The sequence below is a fragment of the Leopardus geoffroyi genome, chromosome B2, assembly GCF_018350155.1.
Source record: "Leopardus geoffroyi isolate Oge1 chromosome B2, O.geoffroyi_Oge1_pat1.0, whole genome shotgun sequence".
NCBI lineage: Eukaryota > Metazoa > Chordata > Mammalia > Carnivora > Felidae > Leopardus > Leopardus geoffroyi.
In genome coordinates, this window is record NC_059332.1 from 9673226 (window position 1) to 9688719 (window position 15494).

At 43.4% G+C, this 15494-nt stretch overlaps 2 long non-coding RNA genes across 2 annotated transcripts in view; one reads left to right on the plus strand and one right to left on the minus strand.

Moving 5' to 3' along the window:
* Positions 1-14642, plus strand: part of LOC123607975 — a 52826-nt gene extending 38184 nt beyond the window's left edge. Inside the window, exon 3 of the long non-coding RNA XR_006717018.1 lies at positions 14568-14642. This is a non-coding gene — a long non-coding RNA (uncharacterized LOC123607975). The remainder of the gene's footprint in view (positions 1-14567) is intronic.
* LOC123607974 lies at positions 9135-11703 on the minus strand. The gene is made up of 3 exons (XR_006717017.1): positions 10821-11703; positions 10567-10701; positions 9135-9323 (listed from the first exon to the last, which is right to left on the minus strand). It is a non-coding gene; the product is annotated as an uncharacterized LOC123607974 (long non-coding RNA).
* Positions 14643-15494: the final 852 nt, after the last annotated feature.

Genomic DNA, 15494 nt, shown 5'->3' on the forward strand with positions numbered 1-15494 from the left:
TCTGAACTACTCTATCGCATGCTGTAAATGGAATCCCTAACAAGTGCTCTTTATTCCTCTTGGTCTGTTCTTCTTTTTCTTCAGTGCATGAGCATTTCCCTTTCTAACATAATAAACCTCCATGATTTACCATGTTTATTTTTTTATTATCTGCTTTCTCTTACCCGTGTAAGATCCAGCAGGGTATTGGTTTTTGTCCACTTTATTCACTGATGTTTCTCAAGTAGTTGGGCCAGTGCTTGGCGATAAAGAGTTATTTCCTACATCCCGAGGTCCACAAACACCTTGAAATTGATTGCAAAATGTACAGATGTGGTTGTCCACAAAGCAGTATTATAGCTTTTATTAGATAATCAAAAGGAATTGTGATGAAAACCAGTTTTAAAACCACTCTGTTAGGCTTACGTGTAACGCGGTTGATTTTGGGATTTCTTGGAAATAATTTAATTGGGAAAAAAAACACATGAAATTGTAACAATGTGTCTCATTGGATGGTTTCTTGACTCATGTACTGGCATGCCTAAAAATCTTCCTGGTGAAGACAAGTTCTAGAAGAAGACGAGAGAGAAAGAGGGAGAGAGAGTGCGCGCGCACAAGAAATACTGGGAGTGTCTTTGTTAGCAAAAACCTCTAGAGCATGAATGGTAATGATGCCGGTATGTTAATAATAATGCTAATACTCATAATTATTGTATGTGGAACTTTTCATTTGAAAGTCTCCGGGTGCTTTATAAACATTAATTAGTGACACTTCACGACACTCTGGTGAGACAAGTAAGGATTATTATACCTATCTTATACCTTTACATAAAAGAGTTTCTAAAGGTTGTATAGCAAGATCAGAATAGAAAGTCAAGTGATACTTGGAGATCCCCCTCCGCCAATTCCCCCTGTTCATCTACTCGCGCCTGTGGGGTTTGAGTCCCTTTCTTGTAGAACAGACTCATGGCCACGGATGTGGTGATGACGGAATGTTGAAGACAGTCACAGAGAAAGACAATGTTCTATGGTGGCCTCGGAGGGTTTGCTGGAACTCAGGGGTGGGTCTATTGTTTTGTTTTTATTTTCAAAAGAACTTTTCAAAACAGGTAATATTCCCTTTGCTATTCTCTTCCCATCATTATCTTTCCTTTTGTGGGTTTGACCTGCGTTTCACTCTTTGGGCTCCATTCTATTTATTTCTTCCCCAGCCTCATCCGGAGCATGTGTGTTCCGGTCCCAGCTGTCAATGCCACTAAATAACTGTGTGAAGCCAGGCAAGTCCCAGAGCCTCTTGAACCCCAGTTTATTCATCCATACATGAGCACCCTGGCTTTGGCATCTCTATGTTTCCTTTAATAATAAAAGACCATGGTTTGATATGGGGAACTCCTTTGAGAAGATTGCTTCAGGACAGCGTTCACCTTGGAGGTGTATTACGGCAAAAAGCTACCGCAGGAATACTTCAATCCAGAAGAGAAGACTCAAATGTCTTGTTATTAAAAATTGTGTGAGGGGTGCTTGGGTGGCTCAGTTGGTTGAGCGTCCAACTCATGATTGATTTCCACTCAGGTCACGATCTCACGGTTCATGGGTTTGAGCCCCTACATTAACTCTGCACTGTTAACACAGAACCTGCTTGGGGTTCTCTCTCTTTGTTGTCTCTCTCTGCCCCTCCCCTGTTCTCTCCCTTTCTCTCTCAAAATAAATCAACTAACATTAAAAAATTTTTTTAATTGTCTGAAATAGATTTTGTGCCCTTGTTTATTCCCTTCGGAGACCCTTTTAATGTTGATCACAAGCTTGGATTTTGTCATGGACTGGTTAGAGAAAGCAAGGTTGGTCCCTTCTGCCTTTTTTTGGGGGCTCTGAGAAAAGAGTACCTTTTCTTAGGAAAGGCTCTCTTTCTTATACTTCACCCACTTGGGTTTTTGCTTCCTTAGGAACCTCCCTGTCCCTCCCAGGGAGTGTCAATTCACATCTTAATCACATTGTGTGTAATCTCATTAGAGATAATCCCATTTGCCAGTGTTGGTATCTTTCCTTGGTACTGAGGCAGGGATTTCCATCATTTGTTTTGGAAACCCAATGCAGCTAGAGTTATAAATACAGGAGTCATAGCTGAATTCTTCCCCTGACTTTTGACATTGGCATTGAAATATATGAAGTAATTCTTTAAACCTATCACACTAAGTTTCTATCTGTCTTAGCAATAGACAGAAACGGCATAATAAAAAAAAAAATGGGGTTTTTTTGCACTTTAAATGAAGGAAATCTTTTGTTCACTTACAAAAAAAACCTAAGACAACTTTGATAGATGAATCTAGTAATTATGTCCTCTTCTGATTACTCTGTTTTTCTTTGTGGGAATAGAAGTTATTAAAATAAGCAAACAAAAGAACAAACAAACATGACGTGCACACACACACACACACACACACGCACACACATACACACAAACACCAAAGACCTCCTTTCCTTTGTTGACACTTTGGACACTTGCCTTATAGGGATTCTCATCAGGCAGTCCTGAGAGGGCAAAATTCCTGATAATTCAAGCAACCATATTTGGTGATTGAACGCTTGTTTCAAGGAGGCCCAGGATCGAGTGCGCTTGGGAAGCGCGGCCACGTGAGCCAGAATCCATTTTTGCGGGACATGCCAATCCGCCTGGCTCCCGGTTTTTCATAACACACATCGCGTTAAATGTGTGAAACAACTCTCGCGGAACCCCCATCTCGCTCTGTCGCTCCCCTTCCCCAATATGCAACAAATTCACATCCTCATCTTCTTCAAGTGGGGCGGGGGGGGGGGGGGGAACAGCAGTCATTCCCATTTGACGGTTTGAAAAAAGCAACGACGCCCGCACCACTCACTGACTGGCTAATGAATAATCAGATTTCACAGCGTGAGCGCTGGGGTGGTAATTTGGTTGCACGCCATGCTCCAAACCCATGCAATAGTGCTTCATTAATGTGAAGACCTGTATAATCAAACAATTAGCAGTCTCTCTGCGACGAAAGCAGCTTTTCATCAGCATATATACTTCACCGAAAGATGAGTCCCCGATCGGTGGATCTGCCAGCGACTAGTCTTCCACTAACTCAGCGACAGTAACGTGGAAAGAGACGCGGGTGGTTTTCACCCATACCTTTAGCCAAGGGTCCTACCTGCCACCTGTGTTTCGACATCACTACAGGGGAGCAAATATTTGCAGGGAATATGAGATGGGGAGAATATCTTCTAATTTTATGTATATACTCTCCTGTTTTATGACTCCTGTGTTTTTCTTCACTTCATACTTATTAGGGTTAAGAACCTTGGAAAGATACTTTGAATTATCAAGGGGGACAAGGAAAACTCTGGTCCTTCTTTTATTGTGCTTATTCACGTCGGTGATTTGTGTTATCTTCATTCTGATATAGCTGATTAGCCTCTTTGGAGACTTTCTGGAACCATGGAGAAAGGATGCTGTTTTATGGTGGGCTCTCTCACCTGCGGTGTTGACTAATTCACATCAATGGATACCCAATGGGGCTGTTCAGAGAACCAGGAGGCAGAGACCTTGGGTTCCTGGTGCCCTATGGTTTTGAGTCTCTTTTTACACGCTAAACAAGCCCTGAATATATTGGGTCGCTTTCAGCATATTTCTCAGCGGAAAGGAGATGAGAAGTACTAACTCAATACTTTTTTTTTTTTTTAAAGTAAAATGTAAATTATCAAAGAAACTTCAATGGATTTGCAATAGCTGTATGATTAGTTTGGCTACTCTAAATCAGGGATAGCAAACTTTCTCTGCAACAGGCCAACTAGTAAATATTTAGGCTCTGCAGGCAAAGAGGAAAAGCAGAGTTATCATGTAAGGACTTCTATAACAATTCATTGAAAACCATTCTTAGCTCTTAGGTCTTACAAAAACAGACTGTGTGTTGACTTTGGCTAGCAAACCAGTACCTGGTCCAAATCACAGGCTTTAAAAAATCTTTCTTGTCATTGAGCAAAGCAATAGCCTTTGTATATCTTAATTTCCTTACGTACATTATTGTCGTTTTACTGGGGATAAGAAAATTTTGTGAATATTGTGTGTTTGTGCAACAGAAATAGTTAGCAATAATAAACAGAAATGAATGAAATGGCTAGAATTTATTGTGGTGAGAGAAAATGAATAAGCCTGACATACTTTCTTAGTGTCTTTTCATTGGCTGAGCTTAGCAGCGGAGCAAGATATAGCGTTCACTTGGGTCTTCATGTGGGTGAATTCCAGCTCACCTGGTGGATCAAGGTTTGGCGTCTGATTCATGGATACGTGTGGTGGTTTCACAAAAGGAAAAAAACACTGTTGCATGGCCACGATCTGTATCTTTACTCGTTAACTCTCCAAAAAGCTGGACAGACTGTCCCTGAAAGTATGGTGGGACCAAGGACGGCTAGCACCAATCTGGGAAAGAGCATGCCCTTCGTGAATAAAATCTCAGATCAGATTCTCGATTTAAACACTAACATGATTCTTTGCAAACCCAATTACACAGCAAGTTGAGGCCAGGGTTCTCCAAGGGCAAGCTATCTACTCGCTCCAAGGTGGATTATCCAGTAGAAGGTCAGCCTCCAAAGGATGCTGGCTACCAGTCTGATACGGCCACAGATCGAGATTTCTAGTGACATGCCTGTTGGATGTTCTCTGGCGTGTTCTGTTCTACGTTTTTTTATTAAAAACTTGCACGAGGACAAAGAAGGTATTCTTATCAAGTCTGCAGATAATGAAAAACCTAGAGAGCTCACATTCAATGGATTACGGGGAATCAACAAAACCTCTACCATTTACAAACACCATGAGTAAATCGAACAGAACACAGTTTTGCCAGGGTAAATCTACAATTTGTTATTTGAATTAAAGACAGCAACTATAACTAATTATGTAAGCCCTGGATGGGAAAGTCCTTAGGAAAACACCAACGGAAACTTCAATTTTCAGTCGTCTCAATGAGCCCACAGGGTGGTTAACGATAACTATGACTATGTTCAAAAATTCAATTATCTAACCAAGTTCACTTAGAATGCTAGGTTTTACTCTGTTCCATGCATGGCATATTTAGATGGTGTGTAAAAAAAAAAAAAAGAAGTAGATAAAATAAAAGTATATTTGAAATGGGTGCCTGGCTCAGCAGGTTAAGTGTTTCTGACTCTTGGTTTCAGTGCAGGTAGTGATCTCACGGTTCATGAGTACGAGCCCCGTGTCGGGCTCTGCGGTGACAGCATGGAGCCTGCCTGGGATTCTCCCTTTCCCCCTCTCTCTCTGCTCCTCCCCCGCTCACACATGCTCAAAAATAAATAAATAAACTTTAAAAAGAAAAAGTATTTGTGATAAAGAACTGCCAAGTCAGGAAAGCAAAATTAAGTTGTATTACCATGTTGAATCAAGGACTATTGAAGAACTTGTGACTCTCTTCCCAGATTCCTGGGTTCTACCACAGACCTACTGAAGCAAAATTCCTGAGAGGGTGCCAGAGAATCTGCAGTTCTAAAAAAATCTCTCCAGATAATTCTTTAAAAAAAAAAATTTTTTTTAACGTTTATTTATTTTTGAGACAGAGAGAGACAGAGCATGAATGGGGGAGGGGCAGAGAGAGAGGGAGACACAGAATCTGAAACAGGCTCCAGGCTCTGAGCTGTCAGCACAGAGCCCGACGCGGGGCTCGAACTCACGGACCGCGAGATCGCGACCTGAGCCGAAGACGGCCGCTTAACCGACTGAGTCACCCAGGCGCCCCTCTCTCCAGATAATTCTGATGAGAAACCGGACTGGGGAGACCAGATCTTTAGTGAAAGAACAATCCATCAAAATAGGTGAAATATTTAGTTAATAAACTTATATCTGATTCAGTTCTATTTCAGTAACTGTGTCATTTTTCTTCCATTTGTTCTGGAATCTTAACGCCAGACTGTGGCTCCTTTATTCAGGGGCCAAGAAGCCAGGGTTTAGAATTCTTTCTGTATGTGGACCAGTTAACTGCTTGTTGGTGGGCTCAAACTGCACCCCTGATGGTAGCTCCTTTCAAAAGCGAACTACATAGGAATTCCCAAGTCTAAGATTTGGGTGCATCAATGTAAATCTATCACCTGCTGCTGGGAGAACAGTTCACAGTTATTTTCCCCGCAGAGAGCTAATCAGAAGTAACACAGGAAGGGAAGTACATACAGGGAGACGCAGTACTGAAGGAAGGGCTTTACCGTTCTATGCTGCTTTATGTGCAACCATATCCCATATACGCAATCTCTAAATGATCAGATTACTGTCTCTTACGGCAATTCCCTTTTTAATAGTCACCTAAACTCAAAATCTAAGACTTCTTTCTTTACTTGCTCCTTATAGCTAGATATTTACAATTTCTCATGATTCCACCTCCAAAGTGTATTTTTAAGCCGTCTTTTACCCCTCTATTCTCATTGCTTTTTCCCTTAAAAATCTAGTGGATTGTTATGTTAGCCTTGAATCTTCGAATTCCCCCGTCTCCCCTTCCCAAGGCTGCGTAATTTATCTCTTCAAACAAGGCCCTGACCCTGTTGTATCAGAAACCTACAAGATGAAGTCTGAGCCCCGAAAGATGCTTCCAAGTCAGGATCCCAACTTTTGTTCATTAATTCATTCCAAAATAATTTGTTGAGCACCTACTTTTGGTGAGGCATCAGGGTAGCAAAGTTGAAAAAGCAATTTTACACCTAATTACACGGATCCCATGTTCTTGCTCTAGTTCCTTTGCAAATGCTGGGTCTCTCCTACCTCCTGGTCTTTGAAGTTCGTAAGTCCTGGTCCATAAGGTCTCTGGTCCTTTACAAAACATTCCCTGATTTCAACAGTGAGAAATGACCTATTCTTCTTTGGATGCCTACAGTGCAATTGTTATGGCAATTATCACTTGTTAGTAGTTTGGATATTTCTGCCAGGATGCAATGGTCATTAAGAGTGGAAACTAGGCCTTGTTTATCTCCACTGTCCCTAGAATGGTGGCCAATAGCTAAAACATACTTAGTTGTTGAAGGAAAAAAACGGCAACAAAAGCAAAAATAATCAAATGAAACTATATCCAACTAAAAGGCTTTTCTGCACAGCAAAATAAATGGTCAACAAAATGAAAAGTCAAACTACAGAATGGGAGGAAATGTTTACAAATCATATATCTGATAAGGGCTTAATATTCAAAATATATAAGGATATTATACAACGCAACATCAAAAAACAAGTAATCTGATTAAAAATGGGCAAAGAATTGAACAGACATTTTTCCCCAAAGAAGGTACATACACACATGAGCAGCAACAGGTACGTGAAAAGGTAGCTTGACATCACTAATCATTAAGAAAAAGCAAAACAAACGGCAATGAGATGTCATCTCACATCTGTTAGAATGGCTATTATAGAAAAGACAAGTGATCACAAGTGTTGGTGAGGACGTGGAGAAAATGAAATCTTGTGCACTGTGGGTGGGACTTGACATTGGTTTAGTCACTGTGCAAAACAGTATGGAGGTTCCTCAAAAAATTAAAAATAAACCACCATGTGATTCTGCAGTCTCACTTCTGGGTATCCATAGGAAGGAAATGAAATCACTGTCTTGAAGAGATATCTACAATAACATGGAACTGATCTAACTGTCCATTGACAGATGAATGGATAAAGGTAAATGGATACACAATGGTGTATTGTTTTCCTTAAAAAAAAAAAAGGGGGCGCCTGGGTGGCGCAGTCGGTTAAGCGTCCGACTTCAGCCAGGTCACGATCTCGCGGTCCGTGAGTTCGAGCCCCGTGTCGGGCTCTGGGCTGATGGCTCAGAGCCTGGAGCCTGTTTCCGATTCTGTGTCTCCCTCTCTCTCTGCCCCTCCCCCGTTCATGCTCTGTCTCTCTCTGTCCCAAAAATAAATAAACGTTGAAAAAAAAAAATTTAAAAAAAAAAAAAAAAAAAAAAAAAAAAAAAAGGAAGGAAACCTTGTCATTGGCAATGATGTGGATTAAACTTGAGGGAATTATGCTAAGATACTAAGTCAGACAGAGAATGATAAATACTGTATGATGTTACTTATACGTGGAATCCTAAAAGACCAAACTCACGGAAACAGAAAAGCAGAGAATAGGTTAGTGGTTTCCAGGGACAGGAAGAGGTAAGAGGAATGGGGAAAACGGGTAAAGGCGATGAAATGTGCAAACCTCCACTTGATGAATAAGTTCTGGGAATCTAATGTGCAGGAGGGTGACTATAGTTAACAATACCGTATTGTATTCTTGAATGTTGTGCTAAGAGAGGAGATCTTGACACGTCTCACCACAGACACACACACACACACACACACACACACACACACACAGTGGTAACTATGAGAGGTGATGGATGTGTTAACTAACCTTATTGTGGTAATCATATCACAGTATATACGTGTATCAAATCATCACCCTGTATACCTTAAGCCTACACAATGTTATATGTCAATAATATCTCAATAAAGCCGTCAAAAACTAAAAATAACTTGTTTTATACTAAAATAAAAAAAGGGGTATTTGTTCAAATAAAGAATGTTTCAATTGGGCTAAAGACAGGGGCTTTATGTCTTTACGACATATGGTAACTGTGAAAAGAAATGAAGGATGTAAACCCTTCATGATTTAAATAAACGTATGCCCGAGTTGCTTGTTGAGGCCACATCATAACAGAAGGGTCCCTCTCCTCCTGAACACAGTTAGCTCTGTGTGTTGCCAGTGGTCACTTTCTAGAGGGGCTGGAGATTGACCCCTCAGTAGGTTTCTGCTCTCTGCACTCTAGGCTCAGCAGAAGGTGTATGTGGGACAGTTGGAATTTCAGTTACCTGCTGAGGTCCTGCATTTTCCAGCCCAGCACAAAGGCCGTTTGAATGCATCAGACTTTACTTTTCAGCGATATGGAAAGGGTTACATTGGAAGAAGGCAAACACGTAAAATGGACATTGAACATTTCTGTTCTTCAAGGTCTTTTAAACACCTGCTTTGTCAGGCTCCAGCCTTCTGCCGTGTTAGTTCCCCTTTTCTATTTTTTTCCTTCCCCAAATTCCTGCTCCCTCCTGATCCAAAATTGTGAGCTGACTTTTTTTGGTCTCTTTACATGCTATGTTTTTTCCTTCCCCATACAAAGTCGAGATGGAAAAAGATTTTATTCTCTCAAAGGTATCTTTGCCAGTCAGTCAATGACATTTTCTTCCCCAATTATGAGGACTTGAAGACAGGACTGGGACCCTGGAAAACCTTCAAGCATCACGGGATTGGGGGCCGGTCATCCAACCAAGTGTGTGACCCAGTAGTGGGTGGTCCAATCAGTTTAGCTCTGCAATCGGAATAGAATAAAAGAGGAAATATCAGCATTGTCCCATCTTTACAAAGGCTAAGTGCTTTGTGAAATTCATTTCAGTTGTGGGTTTCTGGGTGTGTGTCCTGGGTTGGAGTATGGAGTATTTCTTAAACTTTAAAAAAATTTTTTAAAAATGTTTATTTATTGAGAGAGAAACAGAGAGACAGAGCACGAGCAGGGGAGGGGCAGAGAGAGAGGGAGAAACAGAATCCAAAGCAGGACCCAGGCTCCAAGCTGTCAGCGCAGAGTTCGATGTGGGGCTCGAACCCACAAACTGCAAGATCGTGGCCTGAGTCAAAGTCAGACGCTTAACCAACTGAGCCACACAAGTGCCCCATATTCCCTACACTTTTTTTTTTTAATTTTTTTTCAACGTTTATTTATTTTTGGGACATAGAGAGACAGAGCATGAACGGGGGAGGGGCAGAGAGAGGGAGACACAGAATCGGAAACAGGCTCCAGGCTCTGAGCCATCAGCCCAGAGCCCGACGCGGGGCTCGAACTCACGGACCGCGAGATCATGACCTGGCTGAAGTCGGACGCTTAACCGACTGCACCACCCAGGCGCCCCTTCCCTACACTTTTAAAGTTACTTCCTTGACTTTGCTGAGCCTTGATTTCTTTATTGTTCAGCTAATGAGAAGAGAAGGTGAGCAGAAACATGGGAATGTTCTTGCCATTTCCTTACAAAGGGCGCTGCTTACTGGGCTCAGACCAAGACCCAGATATCTGGCAGAGAAGTGTCGCTAGCCAATTCTAGTTTCTAGTTCAAAAGTGCAGATAACGTAGCTTTTAAAAAAGTCATTAAAGGAGCCCCTGAGCGACTCCAGTCAGCTAAGCATCAGACTCTTGGTTTTGGCTCAGGTCATGATCTCACGGTGCATGATCTCACAGCTGCATCGGGCTGTGTGCGGACAGAGCAGAAGCTGCTCGGGATTCACTCTCTCTCCCTCTCTCTCTGCCCCTCCCCTGCTCACTCACTCTCTCTGTTTCTCTCTCTCAAGGTAAATAAACTTAAAACTTTTTTATGCCATTAAATCATTCTTAAGATTTTTGCAGAACTTAAAAGAATTATTCTTTTTTTCCCATCCGAGGACAAAGGGGAAAACAGAGCCTGTGATGTGTCTGAAGGAAGTGGGCGTTGGCATAGCCACACAGAGCCAGCCCTCCTGGAAATGCAGAAATCTTCCCGAAATATAGGCTTGTTTATTTTTCTTACCGACTGACTTGATTAGTGGCGACAAAGGAGGAACATTCCTTGGTTGGCGGCACGATGATGACACTAAAAGCCAGCTCTCCTCCTGTGTCTTACTGTCCATGTTTTCTGCTCTCTGCCCCCTCCACCCACTCCAGCCTGGGAAACGGAGAAAATGAAGCTAGATGCTCCGCGGTACTGACTGCGTTAAACCCAGGCACTGCCGAGCCAGGGACAGTCTTCTTAAATCCTTATCTTTCTCCCTCCCAGACTCTTACCTCCTGGAAGTTTCTACCCACTCTCAGCGCAGTCCTTGCCAGTGATGGACCTTACTCCTTAGGCTGCCGTGTTTCAGAGGTGCTGAGGGGGAGGCCACCGAGGGCACAGGCACAGGATTTTCTAGGTTTCCTTCATCTCCCACAGGTCTGTCGCCTCCAGTCATTCACCCAGCACCCTGGGGAGAAGCAGGGCTATTTCCCGTCTTCCCCCAGCAATCCCTGCCCTGTCACAGAGAGGCCACTTCTCTGCAGAAACCAGGAAGGGAAGAGCGAGGGCAGCTGTCCACACCCTGTGTGCACCGTGGTCTGACAGGTGTCCCCTCTGGTCCTTTTCATTGTGCCCGTCCCCAAACCCAAGCTGTGAGAAAAGGCCCATACAGCCCATGTGAAAAAGACTCAATTTCGCTGTGTCACGGGAATGTACCACAAGGCTGAAAAATAAGAAGCAAAACTCGAATCTTGGGATCCCCCCCCCCCCTTTCAGCAGAGGGGACACTTCAGAGCTCAGAGACCAATGACTGGTTGACCTTGAAGAAACTGAGTTCGAACAGGGAGCAGGGTGAAGAAGAAACCAAGGCCCATTGTTTTTGGAGTACCACCACAGAGGATGAGATCCTTCGAGGCAACAAAGGCTCCGTAATCTTACTAGAGTGTTACTATAGGGATGAAGCCCGCACAGTAACAATAACATCTCACAAGATGCCTTTGTGAGCACACCTGGCAGGTGCACCAGCCATGCCCTCATGTGGACACTGGCCCAGCGTCCACCTGGAGCAGCAGAGATCAGACTAGAAATCCATCGAGCTTAAGAAAACGGAGAAGGTGCCATGAATTCCCCTTTTGAGATTCGCACGTGAAAATCGGGCTTGACTTGGGTCCAGAAACGACGGTTTGGGCGATGATATTTAAACTTATTTTTTAAAGTTCTGTTCACATGTAGTTCTTCTAAAAATCGTTGAGAGACAATAGAAAGATTGGAAATCTAAGAGTTTATGTGATATCAGTTTGCCAAGCTTCAAACACCAAACCTCTCTAAACTGGATGATTCTATGTTGACATATCCATGAATATAATTCTACAGTATAAGAGTTTAAGAAAAACAATGGGTTTAGATAGCTTCAGCGTATCACTGGAGGGAAATGCATTATTATTCACTTATAGTTGATAAGTATTAAAACCTAGAATAAGGTTAAAGCTAGTCTTTTATCATAAAATCCATCATTTTCTTTCTCCCATCCCCCCCCCCATAAAACCTAGTAGAGGTTCATTTTTTTAAAAAAAATTTATAACTAAAAGAATTTTTTTTTGCAAAAAACTTAGGTTTAATAAATCATTGCCATGAGCTAACCCACATTTGAATCTAGAAAATGCACTTGGCATTATCCTTCTCTGTTCACATATATTTGAAGTAAATTACATCAAATTGTATTTGAAATACCAAACTGGCATTAATGGAGGATTTTTTTGCTCCAGGCACCATTTTAAAATAGATGAGCATAAAAATGCAGTCTGCATCATTAAGTTTATATGAAACTAGTGAGAATAAAAATCACCATGTAAGTTCTAATAAGATGTGTTTTTCATTCCAGTTTAATAACCCAAGACTATATTCATCTTCCAGTATAATAAATACACCGAGAGGAATGTATTCTTTTGTGGGCTTAACATGTTGAGGTTCCGTTTTTTTTCCCCCAAGAAGAGAGAGTTTTCTGGGAAGCTGGGTGAAGAAAATTCTTTAATATGGCAGTGCAGAGTATTATTATCATAAATAATTAATGTGCACAGCAGAAGAAAGCCGAGCCTCATTAATAATTCTTATTTTTAGTTGGCATAAGCTAGAGGTGCTGTATCTTCTTTTATCCTATCTGTGTCAATTTCCTTGATTTTAATTTAATAGATGTTAAAATTTTTAAAGGTATGGTACATTATGCGGTGGGTTTTTGTTTTTGACTAAATAACATCCTATCGCTAATTCTTACCTGCCAGGCTATTTTTAGAAACAGGCAAAAGGAAGGAGGGGGGAAAAAAAATGTTGGGATAAGGCAAGGTAAAGTGGGCATCAAGTCTGCGCCTTTCATCCTCCATTTCCCTCCGGGGCCAGTTAAGACGCGCCTTTGATTAGAAACCTCGGGAAATATGAAGAGGTTCTCCCATGAATTTCAGCTCATCAAACTCGCCTGTTTATTTTTCCAATTCAGGGCTGATCCGCCTTCTACACCCTGGAAACACAGGTTCTCCCTGACACCACCTTGCATTTGCGATCAACTACATCACTTGTCAAAACCTCCCAATCTTTGATAACAGGCATTTGTAATTTATTAATTCAGCGTCGGAGCGGGAGAGCCGCTAAGTGTTTCTGATTAGCACAATGGAGGGAATAAAGAGCCTGCTCCGGAGGGCAGCGGGGTTGCGCTTTGCAAGGAACAACAAGGACCAGGCACGACATTCCATCTTAGGAGGATTGATGGGTAACCTGAGCGACTGTGAGCGAGCCGTCAACGTTCTTTCACGGGGGAAATACAGCCAGCATGAAGGGGTAATTGCAGCCAACCTCGGGGAAAAATAATTCTGACGTGAAACAACCCGAAGCCCGGGTCGAGGCGTTTTTTTGTAGCCCTCCCCGCTGGAACACCGGGCTGAGATTCTTAGGTACCACTACAAGGATCCCCAGCCGGCCTTCGCCTCACAGGCACCAAGTAGCTGTCCCTACGGTTCAGCCAAGGTGAGGGTGGAAATTCAAGCAGCACTGGTGATAGGATATGAGATAATCCCACACCCAGTCTCTTGTGTCAGGATAATTCAAGCGCTCAGTTTAATACCATTTACCTGGGGATGTATTGTCGGTCCTGGAAGTCAATGCCAAGGCCGGATGAGCACAGCAGGCCACATGCTTCCTTCAGATCGCCGCAGTCCCAGCTGGCATGTGGCCTCCTGCTTCGAGCTGTGCCATAAGACGCAAAAAGAACCCGGGGCTAACTAAGCAACGTCCTCTACCTGTTTGCCGGCCGGGTTTCACGTTTTCTAATTAACTGCAAGTTTTGGCATCAGGGATCCTGGGTGGCGAGCTCTCTCCAAGTTCATTGTTACCAGCTGATGGGACTGAGTAATTAGAAAAATGCCTTGCGTTTATTGAGCATTTACTATGTGCCAAGCATCACGCTGCTCAACGCGTGGCATCTGTCTCGCATGGCGAGCCTTTGATGGGTAAGTTTCACATTATTAAAAAACAAACTGCTTCATCTATAACAGGAGCAAAATATTAATTTACTGAGAGGTTACAGAACTTTCCATAGTCCGTCCGAGTTGTCAGGCTCAGAATAGAAGCCAAGCCTATATCCATATCTGTATCGGTATTTCTCTGTATACATCATATTACATATAGGTATATCTCTGTCTGTCTACCTGTCATATATGAAAACAAATTTGCGTTTAGCATCAGTGGCCTTTAATTTTCTGTTCATTCATTATTAGCTGAATGTGAAGCATTTACATTTTTTTTTAACGTTTATTCATTTTTGAGAGACAGAGAGAGACAGAGCGTGAGCAGGGGAGGGGCAGAGAGAGGGGGAGACACAGAATCCAAAGCAGGCTCCAGGCTCCGAGCTGTCGGCACAGAGCCCGACGCGGGGCTTGAACCCACGAACCGCAAGATCATGACCTGAACCAAAGTCGGACACTTAACCGACTGAGCCCCCCAGGCGCCCCTGAAGCATTTTCACCTGTTTGTCAATTTTTCTTATCATGCAGCCTTCAGCTGGACCACCTTCCTTTGCCATGACTTGGTGTGCTGAGTATACAAGCTTATCTTAACATCAGTAGGAGGTGAGTATTTAAAGAAAAGTTCATCTGATACCAAAAATACACACCATGCCATGAATTTCAAATGCACTCTCAGCACGGCCTGCCAAGCCCCGTCCCGCCGCCCCCCGCCTCTGTATACCTGCGAGTGTGGGACCGGCTTTAACCTGGGCTTGAGGTCTGTGGAGCCTTGGTGCCCTGCAGCAGGAAGTCGAGTTTGGTCAGAGAGCACACAGCCTCTGCGGTTTGGCGACAGGCTAGCCATTCTCAACTCACCCGACCTCTCTGACCTCGCAGACTCTCAACCTCACCAGTGGTCTTCGTGCCCTTAGAGGCGCTCCCACAAACATAGCTCGCGGACTGGACGGGCTTTGAGCTCCTCCTCCCTCCCCACCCGGTACCACTCACCTTGCCCTTGGAGCTATTACTCTCTTTGCATTTCTCCCAGGGGGGCCTGCTCTTTGCAATTTGATTTCTGCTGACCTGGATTCCTGAGCTAGGCTCTGCATTCATTGAGAGCGGGCGGGGTGGGGGTGGGGGGTAGCTCTTGTCTTACTCAGTGCTTGGACATAGATGGCTTTCACTAAAAAGGTGTTTATAGGAATGAGTAAGTGATTGCATAAAGACTGCGCTGTGGAAGACGTCCCATCCCTCCTGGCTAGCTGTTCTCCTGCTCCCCATCCCTGCCGCACCAACCTGGGGTTATTACTGCCCGGACCCTTGAGCGATGCCAATTAGAAACAAATTGAGGTCTCCACTGTTTGGGCTTGGCCTGGCTGCTTCGGTCTCCCCCGTCAGAAAGGCCGTCCCCTTAGGCGATGCCTGTGGTCAGAGCACCTGTTTGACACATTGCTGTGCAGGTGCCCCTCCGGAGCC